Source organism: Galeopterus variegatus, unplaced genomic scaffold (assembly GCF_000696425.1).
Source record: "Galeopterus variegatus unplaced genomic scaffold, G_variegatus-3.0.2 Scaffold106, whole genome shotgun sequence".
Taxonomy (NCBI): Eukaryota; Metazoa; Chordata; class Mammalia; order Dermoptera; family Cynocephalidae; genus Galeopterus; species Galeopterus variegatus.
Genome location: NW_007726217.1, coordinates 824,293 through 835,563, shown reverse-complemented (window position 1 = coordinate 835,563; position 11,271 = coordinate 824,293).

The following is an 11,271-nucleotide window of genomic DNA, read 5'->3' as shown; positions in this document are numbered from 1 at the left end:
GGCAGGATTTGCTATCCAGCTCATTCGTAGGTCAATGCCTGTCTAGTGTTGAGGAGCATTTCATTTTCAGCATATCTTCCTCCCCGGGAAGCACTCTGGGTCTAGAGTGGGACTACTGCAGTTGTCCCGTCAGTGGCTTCTCAGCCCCAGTGAACTGATCAAATTAACTTACCAGGTGGTTTGGGTTTGATGCAGGTGAGGAGGAGAGTTTACCTAAATAGTGCCTGTTGTTACAGCTCTTTGACTGGCTGACTTTGCATGTACTTCATTATAGTGTACCTGGGTCCAAGGTGAGGGTTATGGCCTCTCTTTGAGGTCTCTAAACAGTGCCCAAGGCTATGCAGCCCTTGCTGGGCAAATGAGAAATAATTGAGAAGGAGGCCTGGATATTTCTCTCTTCTTATTTCCCCACATGCCTTTTTTGGGGGAGAGATGGAGAAGTGAATTGGAATTGATCACTGAGGATTATAAAATCAATGCCTAAGAAATTTGGGGAGCAAATGGTTTCCATCTGAGGCTCCAGGGAGAAAGCACTCTGGAGAAAGAAATAGTTGAGTCTTAAACTCTGGGTCATTATTCCTCATGCCATTATAGCTGCCATATGGCAAGCTAAGCTTTGACCTTGGTAAAAGGATTGAAAGGGAGAATTTCGGGGCCGGCCCGTAGCTCACTCTGGAGAGTGTAGTGCTGATAACATCAAGGCCACAGGTTCGGATCCCATATAGGGATGGCCGGTTAGCTCACTGGTTGAGCATGGTACTGACACCAAGTCAAGGGTTAAGATCCCCTTACCGGTCATCTTTAAAAAAAAGAAAAAAAGAGAATTTCAACCTGATCTGCATGCCCTTTGCCCTAAACACATTCAGCTATCAGCATCAGCTATGTTTTAATGAAATTGGAGCCCTAGGGCCTGACTAGGGCTCCTAGTAGGACTCAGCTCTGCTAGTTTGGAAATTACATATTTGGAGGCATGAGAGCCCAAGTCTGTGAGATAGAGTGTGCTCAGTGTTAGTCCTTTTGGTTCCTTCTTGTTCCAGACACTGAGAAGGAACACATGGTATTGACGTCATTTAAACAGGTCTTTAGTCTCATATCATCAATTCAGTCCATAGTTACACAAGCCACACTAGGGTCTCTTCCATAACGCACTTAAGGTTATATTCACTAAAGCTCTAGAAGTAAGGGTACGCGGATTTCTGTGGGATCTTTCTTTTCCTCAACTGTTTCTCTACAAACTTCTCCCCATTAGAAATTAGAATTTGTAGGGGCCAGCCCGTGGCTCACTTGGGAGACCGTGGTGCTGACAACACCAAGTCAGGGGTTAAGACCTTACTGGTCATCTTTAAAAAAAGAAAGAAAGAAATTAGAATTTCTAATGGTCAGACTGGAAGACGTTTTAGTAGGCATTTTTGGTTTGTATCTCCTGGAGATATATCTAGTGAGTCTTGGGGCTTCCTGTACTGGGACTTATGCACCTAAGGATAGGGGAGAATATTTCTGGTGTGATATTGTCATGTTACTATCTGATTATATTGTCCTTGAGAATGCATTGTATCTTCTACCTTTAAATCCTACCCATGGTCTGGCACACAGCCTAGAATGTAGTGGTGCTAGTAAAGTTTGAATAAATAATACCACACCTTTCAGAGCTTCTTTTTATCTATAAAATAAGGACACTAATTCATGCCTGTCTTAGAGTTGCTGTGAGGCTTAAGTTCAAAAATGTATAGGGCCGGCCCGGTGGCGCACTGGATAGTGCGCCGCTTGGGAAGCGCGGCGGCGCTCCCGTCCGAGGGTTCGGATCCCATATACAGACCGGTTCCCGCTCACTGGCTGAGCGAGGCGCGGGAGCAACACCGAGGCTTGCGATCCCGTTGCCGGTCCCCGGTCCGGTACGGGGGCAACACTGAGGGTTGCGATCCGTTGCCGGACACGGAAAAAAGACCAAAAAAAAAAAATATATGTGAATGCCTTATGTCTAGTGCTACTCTACAAGTATAAGAAATTGCCAATATCACAATCGCATCATATTGTGTGGACCACTCCTTAAAAGCCCATCGTCTCACAAACATCCCAAACTGAACATCTTTAAAAATGTGATCTTCCTTCCCTAGAAATCTGTTCCTCCTGTGTTTCCCATTTTAGTAAAAGGTATCTCCACACACCCAGTCACTCAGGCTAGAAAGCTGAAGGGCATTCTTAAAAACTCCTTCCTCACTCCCATTATCATACAATCTCCAATTCCTGTTATTTCTACTTCCAGATTGCATCTTGAATCAGCTCACTTCTTCCAGCTCTCTAGTCAATTCCCTGCTCCAAGATTCCATAGTTTCTTTCCAGGTTACTGCAGTAGCCTCCTGATCTCCCCACTTCTGTTTTTGCTTCTCTTCCATCCTGTGCACTGCAGCCAGAGGGTGAGCTTTGTATAAACATAATTTGTAGTATGCCACTCCCCTACTTAAAAACTTTCAGCTATATGAGACCTTGAGTCCTTGCTCTCTGCAACTTACAAGTGGCATGAACTTTTTTCCTTAGCTGGAAAATGAAGATTGTGTGAAATGACTTGGTTTAGTGCACAGGGTTATGGTTAAGATCAAAGGTACAAGTTACTGTGAAGTGATTGTGCATATTTAAGAATCTGCACTAATGCAGGCTAACTCACTGCTGAGGAAGGGGTGGAGCCGATGCTTCATTCTCTGGCTTAGTGGGAAGGAGAGGCCAAGCCTCAGCAAAGCTCTACAGTGCACCAGCACATGGGCCTAATCCAGCATTAAGCAGTGGCTAGCTTTGTGCTGGGACTTGTGACAGTGGGAGGAATGGAGGCCTACGTGTGTGCTTGGACTCTTGTACTGAAATGGAAAAACAGGCATGGCTTGTGTAAGGCTGGTGTCACCCCAGACTTTACCTTTTGAGACCCCGATGCCAGAGATCTGTCTTTAGTAGTTGTATTATTTTGGTCTGTGCTATCATGTCCTTCCCATTCCCTCTTTCTGTCTTCTCTCACCTTAAAGGTTTTCATTTTCAGTTTATTGATTTAGTTCTTCCCTGTGGTGGGATACATAATGGTAAAAGGGGGTTTGAACTAGCTACAGCCTAAGGCTATGGGGCTGGATGCCTGGGTTCTTCCCTTCATTTTAGAGGGAATCACAGTCTATGGTATTCTTGGTGGCTGGTGGACTGGAGGTGAGGGTGAAGAGGCAGCTCCCAGCTCCAGGCTGGAGGATCACTGGGCCCCATCCAATGAGTAGAAAGTGCTGGGGTAGGGTTGGGAGTGAGTCGCAGTTTGGGTTTCTCAGCCCCCATCTCTCTTTTTCTCAGAGGCCAAGGGAAGGAAAAAAACTGACTGCCCACCCCTCTCTTTGTTTGTCTTGTCTAATTTAACTTACGTTATTTATCAAAAAGACAGGTTATTTGGAAAACCAGATGGACCCAGGCAAAAATCATCTGGATTTTCCGAACATGAAAAATTAGGTTCTGGGGGCCCAGGAGGGAAGGCGTGCATGTGTGCGTGCATGTGTGTGTGGTTGGGAGGGGGTGAGGAATGTTGAGTGAAGTGAATGTCTCTGTAGTTAGACTGAGAAATTATTCCATGACATTGAAACATTCCCCCCTCCGTCTTTTTGCTTCAAGTACTTTATGATTGGAATCAAAATGAGAAAATTAAAATCTTCATGTTGGTGACCAGGTGTGCTGAAAGTTTTAATTGACCAAGGATGAGAATGTGTCAGGGTTATACTAGAACAGCTGCTGACAACTTTCTCTGTCTCTGCAGCCCTTGCCCCTTTCCACAGAATGGGTAGGTTATTGAAAGGTACAGGGTACATAGAGGTTTCTGCGACAGAAACCTCTACCTCTAGTCCCTTCTGTGTTAGTATCCCAAAACAATTGCAGCAGCTATGGAAGTTAGACATTAAGGAAGAACCCTCTCATACTTTCTGATGATCAGATGGCTACGGATCACTGGGGATTAAGGGTTGTCTATCCATTGAATATCCAGGGAAGGAGCTAGCCCAGACTCCTGGGTAACAGTGGCTTATTCTGTAGCTACAACCAGGAATTTTTAAAGGCTGCATGTGGGTCTGTTACCTCGGAGGAGCAACATTATTAGGAAGGAATTGAAGCAGAAGGCTATGGAGGCACAACTCTTGGCTGCAATAGAGGTGTTCTGGCTGAGAGGAGAGAATGAGCCATCCCAACACACACACACAGACCCTTTCTGGCCTGAGGAATATCTGGCTGAGAGGAGAGAATGAGCCATCCCAACACACACACACACACACACAGACCCTTTCTGGCCTGAAGAATATTTGGCAGCAGTAATAGTACTTGTCCCATTGTGAGTGTCATTTTTTAGTGTCATTGGACTGTGAAAGCTACTTAATAACTTGATCTCATCTGAATAATCTGAGTTAATACTAGCTCCACAGTTGTGAGGATTAAATAAAAAACATTTGTAAAGTGTCTGCCTCAAGGCCTGCACATAGTAAATCTCAATGAATGCTTGTTGAATGAATGAATCCATGAATCTAAGCTTTAAGGCTCCCCTAACCATTTCCAAGTATCAGTGTATAACAGTCCAAATAACAGAGTTGTGGACTGTCCCACTGAGCCTGGAACCTGAGGCATGATCTAAACCTGCTGTTCATTTAACACATATTTGATGAGTATCTGTGGTGTGGGGGTAGCTCCTTCGATGGCCTTGCTGGCTCAGCTGCTGGGAGCACTATCTGCAAACAGCCTTTCTTAGTAAATCCCTTCAGTAATTGCCTCAGCTGCAGAGATCACCTTGCCCAAGTTTATGCTGCTTTCCAGCACAGCCCACATCCAATGACGACAGGTGTATAAATGCCTGGCCATCTCAGCTCATTTGGGGACAACTCTTAAGGGCTATTCTAGCTTCAGGGCTCCCTGTGGGGTTGGCTGAGGTTGTCACAGGCCTGTATTACAGCTCAGCTTCTTTCTCTCCTTCCACAGATATTGATCCCAAGGGAACTTTTTAATAAACATCCTGCACTTCTTAAGCATCCGGTCTCAGAGTTGGCTTCCTCAGTAATCCAACCTGTGAGCCAAGCCTTTAGGACAGGAAAGGACAGAGACTCCTTTACAATTTGTTTCCAGCATTGGACGTGTTGATGCTGTCCCTTTATGCCCATCAGAGGGCAGCAGCATTATAGCAACCTGCCTCCTGAGGCTCCAGGAGTGGGCTTGCAGTCTTCTCCCTGGTCCATCTCTTACTCCCCACCACCAGTATTGGGCAGGATCACCTCCCTTACTGTGTCCACCCTCCTGTCTAAGGGAAGAAATTTCTGAAACTGTCTAGGCCTTAGTTTTGTCAGTTTCAAACTACACCATCGTCAGTGCTGAAGGCCCATCAGTCTTCCTACTGCGCCCCTTCACCCATCAGCTGGGCAACCTCCTTGCCCGGCTCTCTCACCTCCTTCACTTTCCACCCACAATAGATTTGTTTTCTATGTGACAAGGTAATTATGAGCTTGAGGCCAGGAGGCCCGAAGGCCAGTCTGAGGACGGTCACTTCATCCTGGCTCCCCCTGTTCTGCTAACATTATTGATTTTTAGTTTTATTTATTATGATTTTGTGTGTGTGTGTATGATCTGGCCCTGGTGACATGAGGTATGGAGGTGAGAGGGAATGAGCAAATTTATTCTCATCACAATTTAGCTTCTTGAAACTACCCTCCCACCTGGCATCATTTTTTACCTACTGGTTTTAGCATCTTTGCTTATCTCTATTCTGTTTCCTAATCCTCAAAGTTTTCCCAAAGATTCTTCTGAGAATTGGAGCCAGATGTGGCTACAGGAAAGGAGCTGGGGAGAGGGGTGAGGGCAACAATCACAGAACATTTTGTTAGCAGCCTTTAACTCATCCAGCAAACCTTTATTGCATTTTGTTCCCTGTCAGTTATTTCTAGGCTACATTCCCCAACTCCCTGCTTCTTTCTCAGCCCTGCTCTCAGGGCAGTCCTAAGACAGGTCATGTTGTATGCCTACTTTTGTTTGTTTCTGCATCAGTTTCTATGGCTGTGAAATGGGTGTGAGAAAAACCTGATCAGGAAGTTTTCAGAAAGAGTGAGATTGAGATTGGGTGCAACCAATTCAAAGAACATGCCTGCTGATCTTCAGGCTACTAAAGACCTCCTTTAATGTGCTCTACTTCCTTACAGGCAAGCTTTAGGCAATGAATTGCAAGTGGGAGGGAGCTCTGAACCACAGTGATTGTCATGGGAATCAGCTGAGGCCGAGAGCGATTTGTGGGGCCACGGTTCCCCCAGCCTGTTTTCTCTGTGTGTGCCAAAAGAATGAATAAATCATTGTTCAGGGGTGGGATGCAGCTGCCGGGCTCCTCCCCTCGGCACATGCCCCGACTCCAGCTCCTCCATTGAGGTCTGCTGGAGCAGAGCAGTTTATACACCCAGCTCCCCAAATCCTATTGAGTCCTCCCCTTCTGCACGAGCCCTTGGCTCCAAGCCCATTCAGCCTGGCCCTTTGTGCTGGGGGTTAAATGGTTACATGTCGGGGGCACCTAGAAAGGACCTATCAGGCCCTGAAAGGCTGTGCTGATACTTTGCCCTCCTACTGATGAATGGGGTGGGTGGAGGAGAGGTGGGCGGCCGGAGGGTGAGGTGGGGGAGTTGGCATGGGGATTATGGAGCCCACAGAGGCAGCTGCTAGGAAGGAGGTGAAACAGGCACCCCCTTCTCTCATTCCTCCTTCAGCTCAGCTTCTCCACCTAGTTCACTCCCTCCTGTGGGCTGTGGTAGTTCAACAGCCTCAGGACCTTGGATTTGGCTTTCTGGTCCTCTGGTAGAAGAGGGTTTGGAGAAGCTACTTGCCACTTGGGTGCATTGGAGAGAACGAGTCTACAAACTTTTAATTCTTCCAGCAGCTCCAAAACACCCCTGTTTCTCTTTTTCCCCTTGCAGGGACGGGGGAGCAGGGAGAATTCATTTCCTAGGTTTATCTGGTGCAGTGGATTTGAAACTGTGCCCTACTGAGCTTTAAAGTCTTCCTTGGAGCCCCCTAGGGAGCCGTTTAGGGTGGAAGTTTCAGGGGAAGACAGAAGACCTTAAACTGGGTATACTGGAAAGATTTTGTAGAAGGAAAAAAATGATACCAAGGGTTAAAAAAAAAAAAAAGCTTTGAAACTTCTGATTTGATGTACTTCCCCCTCATTTTGCAGCTAAGAAAACAGCCATATTGAGGGTGAGGGAATGGCCATGTGTTTTACGTAAGGTGATCACACAGTAATTCCTTGATAGACCTGAGTGGCACTTTAAGAGGCAGTAGAGAAACGGATGAACAAAACAACTAGGTCACCAGCTTCCCTCCTAGGCCTTCCTTTCCTGAGATGAGCCAGTTCTAGGGAATAATTTCCCTTCTAATCTGCCTTAAGGGCTCTCTGGTATGTCAAAGGTCTTCTGAGGCTGTGCCTGGTCATGGGGCCCAAGTAACAATGTTCACAACTATGATGTTATTGAACTATTTTCAAGGCACATTATTTTTGTCTAGCCCAAAAAGATGAAAATGATTTGATTTGCCTGTTCCCAAAGCCATGTGCGGAAGGTGACATATGATGTGAACTCAGGAAAAGAGAAGAAAGCTTGTTCTCTAAGACTAGATGCCTGTGCTTTGTTCTGATGTGGAAGCTCTGAGGGCTTCTTCAGTTATTTCCCTGGTGCCCACAGGATGAAGCCCAACTCCTTGGAATGGTGGTCAAAACCTTTCACAACTGGGCCGACTTTATTTTGCCGCCTCTTCTACCACCTTATCCCTCCAGGCTCCAGCCACACTGGCCTACTCCATGTTTTCCAAAGTCACTCTGAATATGCAGTCTCCTATGCCTTCCCCTGCTCTCTCTTGCTGAGCTTCTATTCATCCCTCAAGGCCTGACTCAAATATCACCCCTATGAAGCCTTTCTTTTCCTTCTTTTATGCTCATTACTTTTGCCTCCTAGCCCTGTTGTAGAGACCCTCACATTGTATAGCTCTCTTCCGTTTCCCTTTCTAAACAAGGAGCTCCCTAAGGTCACGACCAGTTCTGATTCTGTCTGAATCCCCCATCACAGTACAAGGCACAAAGTAAGCACTCTGTCTGTAACCATGTGCTGAATGTGAATGAATGGATAAGAAGGAGCAAGGTCTTTGAGGTTGAAACACCTTAATCCTATCCACCCCTTTCTTCCTGAGAGTATTGACATTGAGAAAATTATCCACCTATGAGGAGCTCTTACGCCTGTCCTGTTTCCTGGAGTAGAAATTCCTCTCATGTTCCTTTGTCTCCTTGCCTGAACCTAGGCTCTGGAGCCTGGATCTGGCTATTCACTGCTAGCCTCTCTTGGCTCTGCTATGTGTTTGCTTGCCAAGATTCTTACCCACTGCCCATTGCTGGATATTCATGATGGTATGGCCTTCTGCAGAATCCTGTTTGGGCTGATACTGGCCATCTCTGGTGGTTTCTGTGTCCCTGTCAATTAAGTCTCTGGCATGTATATGGATGGGCAGACACAGCCATAAATACCCCTTCATTTGGGGTGATTGATTCCCTGGCGTCCTGCCTGGAGAAGGACACCCCTGCCTTCCTAGAGCCTTTGTTCTCCAGGCTCCCAGCCTTCTGAAAATTATGGAGTGGCCAGGACCACTGTCCGAGCACTGACTCTATTAATTATACAGTGCCAGAGTATACCACACAACATTGTCCTTGACTGAGAAAAGAGAGGCTGCAGTCTGGTGCCCTTGGAATTCACTTGACTTATCAGGTATTACGTTATTTGGAAGCAATCAACTTTATAGAACAATGGAATTGATGACTCAAGTCTTAACGAAGGGGACACATTCTGAGAAATGGGTCCTGAAAAATGCACCATCACACGATTTCATCATTGTGCAAACATCATAAAGTATATATATGTAAACCTAGATGGTAAAGCCTACTACACTGCCTATTTTTCCAATCACTGTCATATACATGGTCTGTTGTCAAACAAAATGTCATTATATGGGGCATGACTATATAATTATTTGTCTTTTGTAGCCAGAATAAATACGAAGAGGTAGAGGTAGATGTAGTACCTAAGGACGCTCTCAGAATTTGCTTCCTGTCTCTGAGATTCTAGGTACTGCAGGTCAGGAGGTTTTAGCATCTACGGAGGAAGGAATGCAAAGATGAGTCCATTGCATTTCAGGCTCCTCATAGCACTAGAGGAAAGGGAGGGTCACAGTATAGACTGGACTGATAATGGCAATTGAGGGGAAATGGAGTTGCTACTACTTAATAAGGATTGAGAGGTAAATGAATGGAACCCAGGGGACCCCTAGGTCACCACCTTGTGCTATTGTATAAATCAGGATTCTTTTCATTGTCAGTGAAAGAAATTTTACTCGAGTTAGACTTGGCAAAATAAAGACCTCATTGGAAGACATAGAAAACTACAATGCCTCAGGAAACGGGGACTGGAACATTACCAGGACCGCTTTCATCTCTGCTTCTGTGTGTCAATGCCATTTTCTCCAACTACAGACTGACTTTTTCCACTTGGAGGAGAATATGATTGAGGCAGCCTTAAGCTCACATCTTTCCTGCTTCATCTTTAATTTCATTTTAGAAAGCCTCAGAGAAGGACTCTGACTGGCTCACTTGGAGTGGGGCTCCTATCCCAGGACTCATCAAGCTCTCGTTTGACTCACGTGGTTACGGTTGGGAAAGACAGGGACAGAAAAGGCAGGGAGGTGCTGTTCTGGGCAGACCAAACAGTAAATGACTTTTTGGCTCTATGGTATGGGGAGACCTGCATAATCCTAGACCACCAAAGCTCAGAGCCTTTAGGAGTGAGGACTTGGGTCACCTCATAAGGAAGAAAACCCTGGCTGAAGGCAAGGGGAACTTGCAGTGGATAAGGGAAGGGGGAAGACTAGTTAGGGCTCAGGACCTGATGTAGAAATGAAGCTGAGGGGGCCGGCCCGGTGGCGCACTCGGTAGAGGGCGGCACTTGGGAGCGTGGCTGCGCTCCCGCCGAGGGTTCGGATCCCATATAGAGACCGGTCCGCTCTCTGGCTGAGCGCGGTGCAGGCGCAACACCAAAGGTTGCGATCCCGACCAAAGGTTGCGATCCCGTTGCCGGTCGCGGTACGGGCGTGACACTTCTGCCTTTGTTTTATTTCCTTTTCCCTCTTAAAATAGGAGCTGTTATAATCACACAATAAATTTTTTTCTCTTCCATTTCCCCTTTTTTTGTATATAGGATTAATTGGTGTGAATTAATTAGCCATTCAGTCTCTAGGTGGCAGGATGGTGGGTTGGCATCAAGTTGGAACTGGGAGAGGTTGCCTCATATCACTAGGATCAGCAACTACTCTATTCTCTTTGATAGTAAACTGGCTCCCCAAACTGCATATTTCCCCCCAGGAGAAAGGGAGTGAGAGGATCAGTCTTCAGTAAAATAGAACCAGAACTCTGAGAAGAATTCACTGGAGTTTGGAATCCGAGACCCTTTCTTTTAACTTTGTTCCTCCTCACCTGGGCAAAGACACAGGAAGCCAATGCACAGGTACCTGGTGGGGTTCTCTGCCCTGCCGGGAGGAGGCCACTGAGTCGTGGGTGCGGGACATTAGCCCCGAGCCCTGTCCCAGACCGGATTTTCTTTCTTAAGACCTAGCTTTCATTAAGTGACTTTAATCAAATAAGCACAAAATGAATATATAATCCAAATTGTGATAAACGCTATGAAGAAAAGGAGCAAAGGTACCCTGAGATAATATAAAAGGGGGACTAACCTGGTCTAGGGAGTCGAAGATTTCTCTGAGAAGAGAAATGAAATATAAGTCTAAAGGGGGAAAAGCAGTTTAGGCAGAGGGAACGGTGTATGCGAAAGCCGCGGGGCAGAAAAGAGCGTGAGGCCCAACAGCAGAGACGGAGGGTAAAGAAGGAAGCCGCAGAGGCAGAGAGGGCCAGGCGCGCACAGCCCCGCGGCCGCTGCCTTAAGGCTTCTCCCTGCAGTGGGGAAGCCACCCAAGGGTGTTAGCAGGAAGGTGCTGCATGATCAGATTTTCATCTTGAAAATGTCACTGTGTCTGCAGTGAGGCGAACCGATCGGAAGGGCCCAGCCGATGCGGTTAGGGGATAGCACGGGACCTGGAAGGCCCGGGTCAAGGTAGCCCAGGGTGGGGAGGTGGCTCCGGAAAGCCGAACCGGCCCACGTGGGCCCGGCCGCCCCGCCCCGCCCCGCCGCGCAGACGCCGCCAGACTCCGCAGTCGGG